At 37.3% G+C, this 18,755-nt stretch overlaps 1 protein-coding gene across 3 annotated transcripts in view; it reads left to right on the top strand.

Annotated features, from left to right (window-relative positions):
- Window positions 1-18,755, top strand: part of ndst2a (N-deacetylase/N-sulfotransferase (heparan glucosaminyl) 2a) — a 132,829-nt gene that overhangs the window by 90,663 nt on the left and 23,411 nt on the right. For all 3 annotated transcript variants that reach the window (XM_065296928.1, XM_073812837.1, XM_065296930.2), the window contains one exon: window positions 2,558-2,657. The gene's annotated coding sequence lies outside the window, so the exon portion shown is untranslated. The remainder of the gene's footprint in view (window positions 1-2,557; window positions 2,658-18,755) is intronic.

Raw genomic sequence — 18,755 nt, 5'->3', positions numbered from 1 at the left:
GAGAGGGGAACATCGCTCTCAATATTTGTATTAATGAGTGCTCTTTGAATAAGTTTAAAAGATTAGTCAATTTTCTAAAAAAAAAAAAAAATCCAGATAATTTGCTCACCACCATGTCATCCAATGTCAAAATGTTGATGTCTTTCTTTGTTCAGTCGAGAATAATTTTTTTTAAGGAAAAAATTCCAGGATTTTCCTTATTTTAATAGACTTTAATGGACCCCAACACGTAACAGTTTTAATGCAGTTTAAAATTGCAGTTTCAACAGAGTTTTAAAGGACTCTAATTGATACCAAACGAGGAATAAGGATTTTTTCTAGCGAAACGATTGTCATTTTTGACAAGAAAAATAAAAAATGTGAACTTTTAAACCACAACTTCTAGTCTATCTCGGGTCCTGCGATGCGCCAGCATAGTGACGTAGAAAGGTTGCGTATCACATATATAAAACGCACATTTGTGGACTATTTTAAATAGTAAACTGACACAAATACATTAATTAGTGTCATTTCACATACAACAACATCGAAACACCCTCTTTCTCCATACTTGTAAACACTGGGGCGTAGTTTCGCATACATCATTCGTGAACTCTTGACGTGATGACGTTTTGCGTGAGGTCGTGCTGGCGCATCACAGGACCGGAGATAGATGAGAAGTGGTTTAAAAGTGCATATTTAAAATTTTAAATGACAATCGTTTCGCTAGATAAGACCTTTATGCCTCTTTTGGGATTGTTTAGAGTCCTTTGAAACTCTGTTGAAAAAAACTGTTAAGTGTTGAGTTAATTAAGTGTTGGGGTCCATTTAAATGAGAGAAATCCTGGAATGTTTTCCTCAAAAAACATAATTTCTTCTCGACTGAACAAAGAAAGACATCAACATTGTGGATGACATGGTGGTGAGTAAATTATCTGGATTTTTTTTTTTAAAGAAAATTGACTAATCCTTTCAGAATAAGAGTACCTTTAAATATAATTATTGGCAAATATAGACTCAGTTTAGTGAGATAATGTAATGTTTTTAGACTTACAGTATTGAGCGTCGGTAAGAGTACCGTTGTATAAATGCTGTCACTTTTAATGAGCACATTATACATACACAATGCCATTGTACTGGATGTAAATGCATGTCTAGATTTGTATTTGCGTTCATATTGCAACTTGAATTTGATTGGTTAAAGAGTATGACAACAAATATGAGAGGGGTTAGTGCTGCCAGGAGAGTCTCAAAAAACCACACACACAAATCCAATACAATTCACACATTATTGACATATTGCATGTTTACATTCCATGATAAACTTGTAAATTTTAAGCTTTTAAAATGTTGTGCATAGTTGTACATCTGTAAATTGTATTTAGCATCATTTTATGAGAATGTTTTATGTTTTGTTTTATATATGTATACTTTGTGAATTAGGTTTAATGCATGTGAAACTGGCTATGCATGTGTGCATCATATCTTACGCATGAATAATTTAGACTAAAATCGCTCAATAAAGGTTTCCTCTCTTGGATAGATGTTGTGTGTCTCTCAGCTTACTGTATCATTAAACTTTGAACTTTCGATTTGCATCAACAAGAACAAAGGAGCCTTGCTGTGTGCTTCCTCTGTTATCTTTTTTGCCCACCCTCTTTTCTCTCACACAGCATCTCGTCTGTCAGTCAGTCTGTGTCTGCCTCCCTCCATGTCCCTGTTTTTTCTCTCTGCTTCCTGTTGTGCATAACCAACCTGCGCTGTAGCGAATCAAGCTATAACACAAAATCTACTTCCAAGCCACCAGATGCATACTGTTCATTGCAAAAAACACTATACACTCTAAAAACAAGTCGTTCACTTGCTCATAATCATAGGGGAACCATTTTAAGTGTCATATAGCAACTATGCAGCACTTGTGTAGAACCACATTAGGGGTGCTATATTACCAAGTTTGCTTCTTCATAGGTCCTATATAGGTATTATAAATGGTTCCCCTATAATTACGATAATTTAGTGCCATTTAGCACCATTTTTTTTTTGTTGTAAGGCTCCATTGTCTAGGGCAGTCAGTTTATCAGCTAGTTAGTGTGTTAAGCAAAAGAAAAGTTTCAAACAATCTGGAAGGAGCCTAATAAGTGGAATCAGGTGTTTCATATAAGGAGACATCTAAAACATTCTGGGAGGCGGGGCCTGAGGACTGGGGTTGAGAACCACTGGTCTAGGGTCAAATCTTCATGCTATACCTTTCTCTATAACTGTCCTCTCTTTAATTATTTTTCTGGACTTCTCTGTACTTAGATCAGTTTATAAACATGTGACACAAATGCAAGAGGTCTATTGGTCATGGATGGGTTCTTGTCTTTGTGTGGTTTGTCAACAGATGAGCATCAGCACACAAAACCCACAAAGTGCTTTAGTGGTGTTCAGAGCATAGTCTAGGGGAGAAAAGTGGGCAATCTGACACAGAGGCAATGCTCAAATCAGATTGTGCAAACATCGACTGGACCGTGATGCAAGAAGCAAGCAGTTATCTATCAAACTTTCACCTCATGTGTCCTCTGTGTCCTCATTACAGGTATCTGAACACATGCTGAGATTTACACCCAGGACGAATCGACTTGTAGACTGAACAATTCATCAAAATTAAACAAGATCATCCACGGCAGCAAAAAGTTGTAAGTGTTTTAGTCATTTATTTCTTTAATTGTGTCAGTGATATATTCCTAAATTATGTTCTAGGTACAGGAACCCAGTATATTAGTGATTAGGGGTGTAACGATACACCAGTGCCAGTGTGTCTCATTAGGCCAGCATATATTTAAAAAATCTTCTGATGGATGCAGCAAGGTTACGTGAATGTTTGACCTGCACACACATGTGAGAGGGCTGTGTGTCATCGGGCATCAAACGGCTCAGAATAAAAAACACAGACTTAACATTACGATGGGCTCCAGTCTTAAGAGAGCACTTCCTGTTTCCTTTGAAACAATCACATCCTAATGACGAAAGCCTGAGCTTGGATCGCTCATAGTACAGTGTGAGTGCATGCTTCTGGGGGAGTAGGGAGGGGCGACACTCACGGTGGGGTTTGGTTTGATTGAGGTTAGCACTAATGTGAGTGCGCCCTCAATTCTACTGCTGTGAAAAGTCATGCAAGTATTCCTCCCAGTTTTGCTGTTGACCTTTACTGTCTGAACAAACAGTAATGTCTGAAGGTTTTCATCCAATCATCTAGTTTCTTTTGGGTTTATAAAACAGATGTATGAAAACTTTAAGTCACATCCCATTTAGCCAACCTAAGATATTAAATTTAGACAAAGTCAATACGTTTTTCTGACTTTTATATAAAACTACGTATTATGTGTGCATTTAAATTGTGTACTGAGTTTCAGTGCACCTCTTATTTAAATGTAATTGACCCAAAAGAGAACCCAAGAGAAGCTTTTATCATGTACCTGTGAATGCTGTCAAGAGCACATACATGCTTTCAGAAAGGGTTATGGGGCAGACCTTTAAGATTACACACTCCTCAGATGATCTTTGATGTCTGCCATTTCCTTCATATATCTTTTCACCTGCCTGCTATCAATTATAAAAATGCTGCCTAGTTGAACACAGCCTATAAAATCTACACCAGTGGTTCTCAAACTGGAGGCCGGGGCCGCGAGATGGTGCCAGGGGGGCCCCAGTTTTATGACATTTTATAAAATAAGATATTCCTTTATTCGTCCCACAATGGGGACATTTCTGTGTTACAGCAGCAAAAACACAAAGAAGACACAATAATAATAATAATAATAATTTGAGATAATAATAATAATAATAATAATTAATAAAATTAATACATTCATTTATCACGAATTCTGTGTAATTAAACCTAAAAAAAAAATAAGGCTGCTTACCAACAGCACTACTACTAATTTAATATGTTTTGTTCAAATAAAGTGTTACATTTTAGAACTGTTTTTGTCATAAATTTTCTTTTCAAAGGAATTCACCGTACACAAGGGGGTCCGCACGCGGAAAAAGTTTGAAGCACTGTTGCCTCACAGCAAGAAGGTTCCCAGTTCAAGCCCCAGCTAGGGCAGGTGGCCTTTCTGTGTGGAGTTTCTGCATGTTCTCCCTGTGTCAGCGTGGGTTTACTCCGGGTACCTCAGTTTCCTCCCACAGGCCAAAAACATGCAAGTTAGGCAAATTGGAGATACCAAATTGTCCCTCCCCCAACTTGTGTATAAATCAACTTGTCTGAATAAACTTGTGTAGGATTACCTGGTTCTTGCCATGAATATAGCCGTAGATGCTGGAATGGCGTTAAGAAATAAAGGAAAAAGGATCACTTACTCATTATTTATTCATATTAATTTGCATATATACAAGAATAATGCAGCCTCAAAACTATGGAATAACACAAATGCAACTTTAGAAATTGTGTTGTTTATACTGTGTTACTTGTTATAAAACTTGTTTATATCTTTAGGGTAGTCAACTTTTGACTAGATTTACTTAAAAAGTACTCTTGGCATTCTATCTGTCAGCTTCTTGAGGTTTCACCCTTGGATGCTTTTTAAACATCTTTGCAGTTTTTTTATCTATGCTATTGAATGATTTCTCTTTATTTGGTCCAAGTTATCCATTTCAAAAACATTTTTTAATAAAATGTTTGTTTTGTAATATGTTGACACAGTTTTCTTTTTCTCCCTGTTACTAATTTTAAACATTCAAACACACGCCTTCAAATCAAAAGGTTTTTAAAATCATGAAAAACATTTCATTTAAGTGACCCTAAACCCTTGAACAGTAGTATACATGCTCAGCTGCATTTCTAAAAAATACACAAACACAGTCAGCACAGAGAGATAAACCGATGCCTGTGTAAAACTGCAGTGAAAACTATCTTGATTTGATATTGTTTGCTCTGTCGAGATTGCATCAGTGTTTGGGGTTGTTGACCATTGTCTGCCCCTCTCTTTTTTACATTGTATTCACTACATACTGCTTATTATTTTGAATGTGGCAATGTAACCATAATAACCTATGTTATTTTTTGCATGTGCAAACCATTGACCCTGGATCTCAAATAATGAGGCTGACTATGCACAGGTGTGATGGTAAAACTTCAATGTGTTTTTGATAACAAATAACAAGGTGTGTGTTTTATGTGTGCCTGGGAGGAGAGCCTAATACTACTGTTTATCATATACACCCCCTCTATGTATATTTTAAGTGATGCCAATGACACATCTATTGAATTGAGTATAAAGGAATTGATTGAAGCTGAATTGCATTGATTGGTGAGCTGGCAGAAAGTATTACTCTATAGAATCAGGTGTATTGTGCGATGGACGCTCGATATACTCACGGTCCCCTTCTGAACTCTGCTCAAAATGAATATGTGCAGAATCGCTGAGCACAGCTCTGTCACAGTAATAACACTGGCCGATGTGATCGATGACTCTTTTACCCAATTGGAGAGCTGTCATTTTTCTCTCTCCGAGTGCAAATTTGATTTTCGGCATTTTGGCTTGAGCTGTAGAAGTTAAGAATGAGGAAGCGAGTGAGTTTTGTTTTATTGTGATCAAGGTTAAGATAAAGATGCCAAATGAAGATTTTCTGAATAATCACAAATGTTATTTAAATATGACGCATTATTAAAAACCTAAGATCTATGATTTATTTAGAGTAGAGGATTACAGTGAATGCATTTCCACTTGATTTTAAATGTTTTCATTTATTCACTTATTCTGGATGAAGGAAGACCTTTTGTGTTTTTATGTCTAGTCTAGCTTTTCAATGTGCTGTCATCTCATTGTCTGTGTTGCATTATCGGATTTGAACGATTTCAATTTGCGAGTCAAAAAATATTGAGATATTTTTGTAATAAATTAGAGCAGTTATTGTTGCTAATCTGCTCTCATTTGTGACTACATATAAATGCTGCTTTACCAAAATTAACTCATAGCCAATTATGAAAATAGTTATTGGATGCCAGAAGTGCCTTTAATTGCAAAATATGATAATTTGATGCTTGAACATCTCATTATTATTGGTAAAAGTTAATATTGGTAAAAGTGACATTTTGTCACTAATGTTTGTTTTAATAGCTATTAGGGTTTTTACTGCTTTTTAGATTTCATTTTTAGATATACATATTTATTTTCATTGACCAATACTCCATAGTAGAAGAGATGTTGTGTGCGTCTTAATTGGATCTTCCTGGTTAAATAAATAAAAAAATAAAATAAAAAACACTTCGTAGTCTGTGTCAAACAGATACATTATCAAAGGAAAACACCACCGTTTTTCCATGTTTTACTATGTTTTTATCTCAACTTGGATGTGTTCGCATTTAGCCTAGCCCCATTCATTCATATGGCTCCAAACAAAAGTTTTATTTTGTGTCACCATGCTGGTGTAACTACTCATGTAACAGTCTTTAAATGGTGAAAAAATGGACGTTTTTTGTGGCTTCTAAATTCATCCCTGTTTGGATCCTAAGGAATGAATGGGGCTAGGCTAAATGCGAACGCATTCACGACGTGCTGTACACAGATCAAGCGTTCCGCACAAGCCCTGAAAAGTGAAGCCAAAACGTCTCGATCGCCCCCCAGTGACTGGTCCCAGTATAGGTCATAAAGCCCGCCTCCCCATGTTATTCAATGGTACTTGAGACCAACTAAAAAAATTATTTACACTTCAATTATCTTTTTTCCGAAGCTGGTTTCTGTCATTTACTGTAGTTTTTATCACGCTGATGTAAATTCAAATGTTTGTTTTCAAAATAGGTTTGTGTTTAGTTAGTTATTTAATGATATAAAAACGGTGGTGTCACGTCATGATTGACAGCTGTGATTTCGTGTGATATGCGCATTCTACGAGAGCGAGGGCGGGGTTTTGACTTTGCGGCTTCACTTCCTGCTCACTACTGCGCATGACTGGTCCCGAAATCACTATTGCGCAGACTCAAGACCAAAGATGTCAGCGCCATATCGGGACACTGGCGGCTTCACTTTTCACCAATGGAAGAGAGTGAACAGGCCTCGTCCATCTTTTTTTACAGTCTATGACACAGATTAAGTGCACACAATGAAAAAAGATAGGTATGTATTATTCGTCTAAGTTGAGGTATGAACATAGTAAATTATTGAAAAAACATTTTTTGCTAATATATCTTTGCAATACACGTGTGTGTGCCATCATACAGTGATATTAAAATGTTGTAACACTAGAGTATTCATAAAAAAAATCATGGAAATCTTTTTGTCTTGAAAAATGTGTATTTATTTCTGACTCAGTCTCCAGGAAAACCCAGCAAAGTCACTTTTTGTAATTTTGTAATCATCCAATGTAATATAAAGAACATTTTGTGAAAATATAACCTTGATATCTTTAATGCTGACTGAGCAAAGCCAAATCAAAAATTCAAATTAATGTGAAATCAATCTTTGATGCTCCTAATCTCATAATTAGCTTGGATTTCACAGACAGGGTCACAATTTGTTTATATATAATCTTACTGTTTTGACTCTATGCTGTTTTTGCCTGCATGTATGGTGTGCAGTATGGCTGTGTTTGTGAATGATTGTTATTTTGACCTTTATAATGAGTGTTTAAGAGAAAGGGAGAGTATGAATGCTTCAGTGTACTACGCTTTGGGGAGTTAAGTGACAAAGCGTGTGTGTGTGTGTGTGTGTGTGTGTGTGTGTGTGTGTGTGTGTGTGTGTGTGTGTGTGTGTGTGTGTGTGTGTGTGTGTGTGTGTGTGTGTGTGGTCCATGTGGTGCTATCAGTTCTGCCAGGAAGAGAGTTGTGGCCTCTGAACCGTCCACCCACCTCTGTCTCCTCCCCTCCTGTGGTCCTTCCAGCTCTGTGCCAATTAAGCTAGCACCTTACTTACTTATAATACCTCCAGTGAACACCTACCTCACCTAGGTGTGCAAACCTATCACAAGAAAAGATGTCATTGTTTGATCTCAAGACACTCGTAAAATGGTCATCTACTTTTTTTGGAGTTTTTTTCTTAATAGGGACCTCCTTTGAGAGGGAAGGATTCATTATTCAGAGGTGCTTTGCATGCACATTCCCTCGATTGTATAATTCTGTGTGCCTTTATTTGTCTGCCGTGTGTGAGAAAGAAAAAGAGACAGAGAGAGTAAAGGACGAGTTTGTGCTTGTGGGGTCCTGCAGGACGTTTGTATGCGCGCTACGATTGATCGCCGAATGAATGGAGAATCCTGGCAAGCGCCTTCCACAGACAGATACAAAATGAAAAGATAACCGCAGAGAAATTGTGCCAAAGAAATTTTAATTGGAGCGAAGAGGCATTCTTGTTTTGGGGATGGATGGGAGTGCCTTAAACCCTGGCCAGCAAAACAGAACGACAATGGAGAATAGAGAAAGAAACTAGGGTCGCTCGCTACATACATCCCCCCCACTGCTTTTTCTCACGCCTACCCACACAAACACACTGAATCCCCGGCAGCTTTTGGCACTGATTGGCCAGCTGTGAGACAGCATGCCATCTTATTGAATCCACAGAAAGTTGCAAGGTTCACTCTACAATTTTTGCACTGCATAACTGTGGCACCTTAGCTACAGGATGTGGGCGGTTTGTGGATGTATAGCTTGACAGTGAGCGAGGATCCATTGTCAGCTGTCATTTTGTCAGCTTCGAAGTCTTCGCACAGCGTGACCAATTAGAAAGCTCTAAATACCCATGTCACAGTGATGCAGTGACAGAAGCCGGCCGTGATTGGTCACTGTGACATCTTGCTTGGATCTATCGATTTTTAGCTTTTCCTTCTTGTTATATTCCCAGATTAAATGCACAGATATAAATACTTTCCTAAACAATCTTATCTCTTGAGTAGCATTTTCACTGCAGAATGCATTTTTCAGATCTTTTGAAGTGCTAAATGTGCCCCCCAACTCATCGTATACCCATATACAGTTTTACTATAGGTATGTGTACATGCACCAAATGATCCATATCTAATCAGATTGATGACTCGAGACTAAAAAACCTTTATATAAACTCTTTAATCTATCTGAATAAGGTTAATTCGAATCAGATTGAATGGGGTGGTGTAGACCTATAGTAATCTGATCAATGGAGTAAATTAAGTATGGAAAATTGTGAATCATAGTGTTTTCTGAATCTGATTCAAAAATACATGCGCAGTGGAATTTTGCTCATGTTTAGCGGTTATGGTTACGTCTCATTTACAATCACATGACAAAAAACAATAAAGTAGCATTGTTCTTATTCAAAATTGTTTCCAATGCACATCTGTAAAATTAAGAACAACTTTTTCCATCTAATCTTGACTTTGAACATTCATTCAGATGTGAAGTGTAAACTTCATAATGGACGGTAGCGCAGCTTTGCAAAGTAGCGCACTTATGCACATTGCTGTGCATGGTAATAGGGCTGGTTTTGGGCTAGTTTTGAATGGCCATTGGGCTGGATTTGTTACTTGGATCTGGCAATTCACTTTTGGTTGGAATATAGGGAATGTACATCAGTTTTTAGCCCGTTTCATTAGCCCATTCATAACGCTATTGTGATGTTGAGAGAGGTTCGAGATATAAAAAATAAAGCACTTTAAAGGTGCTCTAAGGGAATTCACGCGTTTTAGACCATAAAGCATTTTTTGTTACATACAGCAAACATCTCCTCACTATCTGCTTGCTACCTGACCGCTGATCAAACTGTAAAAAAACGCGATTTCTGTAGACAGCCCAGGCTCTACAAACTTCAATATACACACAGTGGCCAAACCTGCACCACGAAACAAAACAAAGTATTACAGCCAATAAACGCCAAGAAGGATTTGGTGGTGGGGGTTGGTCGCGTTCATGAAAGCACGAGGGGGAGGGGAAGGAGTGAGCTACGCTCCGTTTGTTTGGAAACAGTTCAAATATCAACAAAAAGTGACGTCGCACAGATTCGCTTAGAGACCCTTTAATTGGAATGATTTTAGCGTGTGTGAATTATGCGTGTGCGATTTTATGCAGGTACGGGTCGGGTAATGGGCCAAATATTAACGGGTCTGGGTAGGTGCGGATTTAATTTTGATATTATCACGAGTGACTGGTCGGATCTGGTGCTGAACTTTGCGGGTACGGGCAGGAGTGAGTCTCCAAAAATTTACCCGTGCAGGACTCTGATACATTTAGACAGGTGTTTAAATCGGATAGCAATTTTTAGGATACATATAAACTGTGCTTTCCTAATCTGCTATTGGATTGAATTCAGATGGATTTATGAAGATTTGGTGCATGCAGGCATTGCCTATGAAATACAACATTCTAGGTGAACACATCATATTTTCAATGTCACAATCCAACTTTAAAGAGCACCTATTGTCCGATTCACGATTTTTCATTTCCTTTGGTGTGTGTGTATTAGTACATGTTAACGATATGCAAAAGGTACAAACCCCAAAGTAAGCATACGGATTGTAGGCTAGAGTTTACTTCCTGGGATTGGTGATGTAGGCAAGACCGACATTATCCTAATTCCTCCCGCTTCGGACTCTGCAAGTTAACTATTGTTAGCAACAAAATCTTTCAAACATGGTTAAGGAGCGTCACATTTCCGGCTGACATCAGATGTATTCAGACCAATCACAACGTACAGATTAGCTGGCCAATCAGGGACACAGAGCTTTTCAAATCTGTGTGTTTCAGGAAGAGTGTGAAATCTGGTGCTACAGACATGTACGGTATGTAGAAAATAATGTGTTTTTTACCATAAACCACACAAACACATTGTATTATACCATATACACAAAAAAACCTTGTTTTTTAGCAATGAAATAGGTGCTGTATGGTGTATAGTTGACAACAAGTTGTCTTTACACAATACCCTGACAGCACACTTGTACTTTGACATCCTTTACTTGTAATCACTAACCTTGTCATAGTTTTGAGTCTTATAAAAACAGCAACAACACAAAGACTTAATGTTTACTTTTGTATATAGTCAATAGTTACAGGCATGACTCCAGGCTATTACAAGATATAGGAAGATAAAAAGGGTATTAACTTTGTTTGCTACAGATATTATTTTATCTGCTCCTGTTGTTTGTATGTACAGTTTGAAAACACGAGAGTCGTCTAAATTGGAAATCCCACACATTGACTGTGTGAATGTACGCCAAAATGTTATCCGTAAGCTCTCTCCTTACAGCCTCTGTTTTTTTTGTGACTGTATTCACTGTGTGGTTTTGTAGCAGAAGCAGGACAACATTTTCTGTACTTTACATGTCAGGCACAAGTAAGACCCCTGCCAGATTTCAGCTGAGTGCCACCATGACTATTGTAGGTATCCGTGTGTTCCCTTCAGAAGTACTCCTCTTGGGCTTGTCTTTGATCTGAGCTTCTCAGTGACCCTGCTCTCTCCTTCTCCAGAAGAACAGGCACCACTAAAGGACATTGTGCCATCGGTTTTACACCTCCTGCTACCAGACATCAGAAAACACTGAGATGTGAGGAAATAACTTCTGACTCTTGTGGCTTTTTAAGATGAATGATCTCCTCTGCTTCAGAGATGTGCTTGGTTAAAAGGCCCCTCCCTAATATTTAAAGGTCTTTGAAGAAGTTCTAACTTTTTAAATGTACTTTAAGTGGGAGAGGAGGAAGTTATCTTTAAAGGTTTTTTGACCGTGTGTTTAAATGTTGTACTGTTTAGAAGAGTACCAAAGAAAGTGATCCTTTTATTTTAGACAAGCGATTAAGTAGATTTTGGAGATGAGATGTAAACAAGCTTTCCTAGCATATTAGACCAGACAGTGAGTTAAACACCAATCTGAGAGTTAATGGTACATGCCAACAACAGCAATTATGTTGCTGCCAGGAAACATTGCTTTGAGCAAAAAGGTGCATTAGCTAGTTTGGGCAATAGATTGTGGCTAATTCCCCTGCTGTTTCTTTGCTGAAACTCATTGCTCTGTTTTTTGCAAGCCTTATACTTGAAAGAACGTTGCCTGGCAATATTGCATTACAATTTGCTCACGCTACAAAACTCACGAGGCGAGGCTGGTTGATGGATGGAGCGTTTGAATCATTGTTGGAGTTTTGGGCAGGTTCTCATATGAAGAATGAGCTGCCATTGTCAGAGCATATGATACGTATGTCACTGTCGGCCGTAAACTCGATATGTGAACCCACATGACTTACACACTCTAAAGCCTCAATGCAAGGTTGCGACACAGCATATGAGCTGTGGCCTTACAATCTGGCATCAAATCTATTGATACCAGGAGGTTCTGACATTTCAAATTGTTAATTAGTCAATATATGCTACATAATCAGAACACGTTACGTATTTCTGAAGGAGGGACTTCATAGAACAAGGAAGACATCAGCCCATTTTTGGGACAATGACAACAGCTATATAGAGAAAAGTAAATTGTGTGAAAAATAACGTGTTTTTTAAACGTGAAACATGAACACATGTTATATTGCGCACTCTAAACGCAATCAAAGCTTCAAAAACACAGAAAGAATGTGACCTTTAACTGTTTAAAGTATTTTTATTAATAATAATTGTTTTTGGAACATTAGCTTTTGTCTCCACCAAAGTGTTTTTCATAACGCCAGAATATTTTTCCAGTTGTTTCCATGGAAGCATCATTTTTAAAACGCCGGCAGCAGAAGAGGAGCTTAGGGATTGTGTACACAAAAGTGTTTAAACGTGGCTGAAAACGGCAGGCAGATGCCAACTGTGGGCACTTGCCAGCATTTCTTCAGCTAAATACTTTGTTTGCTGTGATACCTTTGTTTTGTTTTTTTATTAGTCATAGTAGGATGTGCCCGGTTGGTTGTTGTGGTGTTTGTCTCTTCTCAACTAGGAGTGTGACGGATCACAAAACTCATGGTTCGGATCACAAAACTCACCATTTGGATCACATTACGGTTTTTGAGGTTCAGATCAGCAAAAAAAGGGGGGGGGGAATCTAATAAGAACAAATAAAAAATCACAAACATATTTATAAAAAGATAAAGTTGCATATTAAGTAAGGTTTAAAATTAGCATTAGGTACAGAAATCAAATGAATAATAACACTCTCTTTATTCAATAAATTAAACATAATTATAATTTTTAAGGCTACAGAAGTGATTTTCTCTTTGTCTTGGGTTGTTTGATTAACATTAATGACACCGACTTAAGTAGGTTAATTGAGGTCACTGTCTCTTTAAGATAAGCACAGACAGTTTTCTGCCTACACATACACTTAAGACATAAACAAATGTTTTTATTAGAAAAAGAATACTGGGGAGGTCATTTTGTTTGTTTGTGCCCTGTCAAGAACAGAAAGATTTTATGTTTGCTTGCTTTTTAAAACGCGTCTCTCCGTGTGTGCACTTTTGAGTGCGCTTAAACACGTGCACACACAGACGAAGAGTGAATTCCAAACGGCGCAGCATAAACAGTAGCTCCACATAAAAACTTTGTTTTTCATTGCTCTATTCGCCAAATGTATTTAGATGGAGACACAGTAGCGCAACTCAAGTTTATACATCAAGCGTTCTGATCATTGAAGGGCATAGGGCTGGGTACAGAACGTCTATACTTTTATTGTATCGAAAGAAAACCTCAGATACTTTAAGGATCGAAATTTTTTTTATTTTTGGTGCCAAATTTCGATTCCAAAAGCCAAGCGGCTGTGTCTGTGTGAGCCTGTACTTGGACCTAAAGCGCCGGCAATTGGCTGTCCACCACCACGTGAATTAAAATAATTAAAATATTTTAACTTTTTGTCAAAGTTGCAGCTAAAATGAACCCACTTATTTAAATACTGTTAGTCCAAGCTAAATACCATTTTACATTTCATAAAATAAAGCATTGTTAATTATATTCTTAATTTCTTTATTTTTGTTTTCTTCTTTTCATAAAAAAACTGAAAAGTGTGTCTGCTTGCGCACCCCTATTCAAAAGCACAACCAGTTTTATTAATAATGTTACCCTGAGTGAGAAGTGTTACCAGAATTTGTTTTAATTAGGGTGAAGGTGAAAGTAAAAGTTGTGTGTTTAATGTATTTTTGTTAATGTTTAAATGGATTTTAAAACATATGGTATCGTAAGGAACCTACATTGAAACAGAAGTATCGAAATTGGCACCGGATCGAAAGATTTTAAGCAATACCCAGCCCTAGAAGGGCATAGGGATGATCACAACTGACTGGTGCTGGACCAGACACATGCAACCGCATGTGTGTCTATGCATAGAGAATGCTGCTCACTTTTGTTTTTTGTTAAATTGTTAAAAATCACTTGAATGTTAACATTTGCAAGCCTTTGAAACATGTGCAAATAATAAACTTTCCCTATTTAAATTTGTGTATTAGTGGGTCATGATACATATGGATCAACTGCGATCTGTTACACCACTATGCTCCACTGTGATTGGACAGCTGATTAAAAAGTGACATTAACGAGCTGAGCGTTTCACCGAAAGTTAAAAATTGAAAAACAAGAAGAAATCAATGTCACTTCACTCAGCCATCCAATCATAGTGGAGGGGTGTGGGACAAATACAACACCAACCATCCGGTGCATCGTACAGAGACTGATAAACTAAAAATCATTTCAACCAAAGTAATGAGCTGAAAAACGCTGCCAAACCCCCTCAGTTGGTGTTTTTGGGAATAGCTCATGGTGTTTTTTTCAACGTTTCAACGTTTATACACTGTGGTGGACACAGGCCCTTAGAGTCCTTGTTGTATAAATGGCTTTGGAGGACAGCAGTAAAATCAGTGTATCACACTGGTTTTCTTGTCGTTTTGCTTGATTTAATCTTGCCTAGAGACTTGACCCATGACCCCGCTTTAACATACAATCACATTCTGATTGGTTTAAGAAGGTTGCAGAGAACTGAAGGCCATTTTTACAGTACAGTGTTCTTGAGTGTATGTCAGCCTGTGAATAGGACCTTGCCCCTTTAGTTAATGTGTTTGTGTTTGACCTCAAGCTTGTCAGTAGAGAGGAAGCATGTGGGTGCTGTGTAAGGGCAGTCAGGTAAGGTCACTCTACCTCTGAAATCTCTGTCCTAGATCTGCCACTGGACCTGTGCTTACAGGTCACATCTCCAGGCATTTCCCATACTCTTTTGTTAAACAAGTTTGAACACATTATGCATGTTAAACACACAGATTAGGATGTGATATATTTATTTTTCTTTTTGGTATTGATTTAATACTAATTTTATGAAGTATGTAATATGCTGTAATAGTTTAATTTCATATTTTTCTTCACAATATTGCTTTTGTTTTCAGTGTTTGTTTGTCATAAAAAATAGTGTAATATTTTCCTCAAGGTCAGTGGCGTATTCATGTAACACTGCAGCGTTTATGCCAGACAGACAAAGACATTTTAAATGATACTTAAAAAATAATGCTATATATAATTGAATCTACAAACAACATCTGACTTTATTCATAAATAAATCACAATTATTATTTAAACTATTAAGGTGTATTTAAAACCTTAAAACTTCTCAATAAATATTTCAAAAAGAAAAGATTCTCTATACCTTAGTCAAGTAGTTGTAAAGGGCCATTCAATCATGCCTGCAGCATGGTCTTCACACACTTGACCTTGCCATTCTTCCGGTTTGATTATGGCTTTGGCTTGCACACTTAGAACTCAGTGTTCCCAAAAGGAGAGACAGCCAAGCAAGAGCTAAACTGTGCAAACAGGACTCAACTCACTCGCTCATTCTCCTTACCCTCCTACGCCATACTTCACTTTCTAATGATGATACACAGCTTGGTCTATCACTCCTTGCCTCTCTCTATCGCACAATACCTTCCAATACGGACCTCACAGTGTCAGAATCAGATTTTTTTAAAGGCATTTACAGTGACAAAGAGTCTCAAAGTATTTCTTTTCTGGTGATAGTTGGCAATTTCAGGTGACATGATGAACAGAAGCTGATGGCAATGTGACAAAGTTGAGCAAAATGAATGCATTGAGATGAGGTGGCTAACATTAGGAGTAGACAGTGATGGCTGCCTTATTCAGTTGTCTATAGCAGTCGGTACAGAACATCTACTAGCAACTATTAGTCTAACTACTAACACTCACACCTTAATATCGATTATGCTTTATAAACTGATAACATGTGAGGTCATGTAAACACGTTTTATCGTGGAAAGCCCATAAACCACATAAGCAAAAAACGATCTGTACAGGTAGTTTTTACTCATTACTCCGACTTCACGCGGCATGTAAACACCACCTTAACTAGCTTTCTTGCAGTTTTCTTCATGTGTGAATGTTATGAAGTAAGCTCAAAGTAATGCATAAAAGTCTCCGCTTGACTAAACCAGTTGGCAGAGAATCTGCGAAAATAAAAGCTTATGTTAAATTTACCCTCTGTAGGCGGTTCCTACCTGGTTTATTGATTTGCATGTAAACACATTAAAACCGTTTTCGATAAGAAGCAGATTTTTGATGATTATCCGCTTATTCTGTACATGTAAACGCACTCGGTGTGAAAGCCCCCTTACACACCATACAGGAACATCACTTGGGTCTTCTGAGATGAGGGGGCCTGGAAGTCATCCAATGATCGGGGGAAGCCAAACAGGTGGTCAGATTCTTGCGTTCTGCCTTTGGAAAGAGGCACGTGTCCCCCATCCCACACATGCATACACAGTGGGTGGCCATGCTGTGCTAAACTTGTGTGCAGGAGGTTTATTCTCTTAACAGCCATGTGGTGCTGCATGGTGGAAACGGCATGTTTATGAAGTAACAGGGTTTGGCGTTCCTTTTGGAAGAAACAGTGCCTTTCCTTTATATGTGCTCTTATTAGTTATGAGGAATTAATCATTATGTGTAATTGTATAAACCAGAATTATTTTAAATCCTCAAAGTATCTGTTAATGATGTTAATTCTTTCTGATAAATGAAAAATTGACTATGATTGACAAACAATTCTTATTGCATTTACTTCCCCCATTAATATGTTTTGTCTGTTTGACGAATTCTAAAGTCTTTTATTTTACTTGTCTGTACGAATCAATCATGTTCATGGATGATGTAATGAAATAAAGTATTATAATCATTACATTATAATGAAAGCGCCCAGCGTGGCTTGATAGAAGTAACAATGCTTCAAGTGCTACTTTCACATACATTGATTGGCATATTACATTAAATTCATGAGAGTGAAGCAGCAGTTCTGCTTTTAAATCGCTCTTGTGATGCTTTAATTGGTATGCACAGTGCCATCTTAAGTAAAACCACGTCTATAGGTGGTCATTTTTGCAACACTGGCCCGTTTATTCAGTCATACAAGACTAAAATCCTGTCTAGTTGGATTCTGAAAGACAGATATCATGTGCTAAAATCACTTTTAAACCACATATTTCTTTTTAAACCTTACGTTAACTGTTTTTAAATCTTAAATTCTGCTAAAAACACCCTTTTCAATGTCGTTTTAAGTACTACGTATGCGTACAGGTTGGCAAGCACGTCAAACGAAACTGTATAGAGCCCCTCCCCCAGAGCATCACTATTCTTATCGATTGATGATTGGTTCTTTTTTAGAAGTCGACCGATATGTTGTTTTTTTATGGCCGATACCGATATTAAGAAAGCTGATTGACCGCTATGAGGCGGATATAACACACATGTTATCAATGTAAATAAGAAACTTAAAAAAACACCTTTGTTATGCATAACATTTAGAAATATACCCTTTTAAAATACTAAACCATTTACAAGATATTGTAATTAATGTGTATCTGAAATCTCACGGTACTGTTTGAAAACGTGCGTTGAACTAGTGACGTAACGTCATGTTAAAAAGTGAATAATTGTTGGTCATTTTACTCTCTGTCAGACTTTGGCTTTTATTGAGTGACACTGAGTGTCTTTTTATTACAAAAAATCTAATTTAAGTAATAAAGAAATTTGCTGGCTGAGTGAAAAGATTTATCGGCTGGTGCCAATAAAAAAAAAAAAATCAAATATCGGCCGATATATCAGCATCTGCATTATATTGTCCTATCACTAGTTTTTTTAACTGGAAGGCGGGACTTCTGTCACCAGAGTAGATATATTGAGTTGAGTATTGCATTGTGTTTTCTATAGTATCTTGTTATAATCAGTATCTTTGGTCAAACACACCTATGGAATTTATGACAGCAAAAGCTAATGATAAACCAGACATCACACAACCCTTTGAACAGGGTCGGAGCACTGGGTAAAACTGTGCATTCTCAATTTAAATATTTTGGATAATGTAAGTACACATGTGAACAAATTAAATAACACTGTGCTTGTGATTTTTAAATATTTTAATGCAAACATCTTTTTTATTTGCCTTTAAGCAGGTTATTGCCTTCTCTTATTTAATCCACATAACAAGTCTTTATCTGTCCTGTACTTAAACCAGTAGGAAAAAAGATCGAAAATAATTGCACAGTTGATTAGTTGGATATATGTACTATGACGTGTTATTAGTACATCTTGTTTAGGTCGCATTTAATTGGGCTGCTACATATTGCAAGTGTAGAGGTACATTCTTTACCACCTTACCAGTTAACATTTACTACACACAAGACGTATGGGCTGAAGTCTTATAGTATCTTCCAGAAATACTTGACGGGGACATGTTGAATGCTCACTCTGTTTGAAAACAACTTCTCTCTCTCTTTCTCGTCTCTAAAAATAGTTGAAACTTTATAACTTTGTATAGTGCTTCTCATACAGTATTTTTACCTCTCTAATTTGGATCTTTGTTGTGTTTTACGCTGTTCAATG

The sequence above is a fragment of the Paramisgurnus dabryanus genome, chromosome 20, assembly GCF_030506205.2.
Source record: "Paramisgurnus dabryanus chromosome 20, PD_genome_1.1, whole genome shotgun sequence".
In the NCBI taxonomy this organism is placed as follows: Eukaryota; Metazoa; Chordata; class Actinopteri; order Cypriniformes; family Cobitidae; genus Paramisgurnus; species Paramisgurnus dabryanus.
Note: the sequence above shows the minus strand (reverse complement) of the source record. Positions and strands in the feature narration are given on the sequence as shown.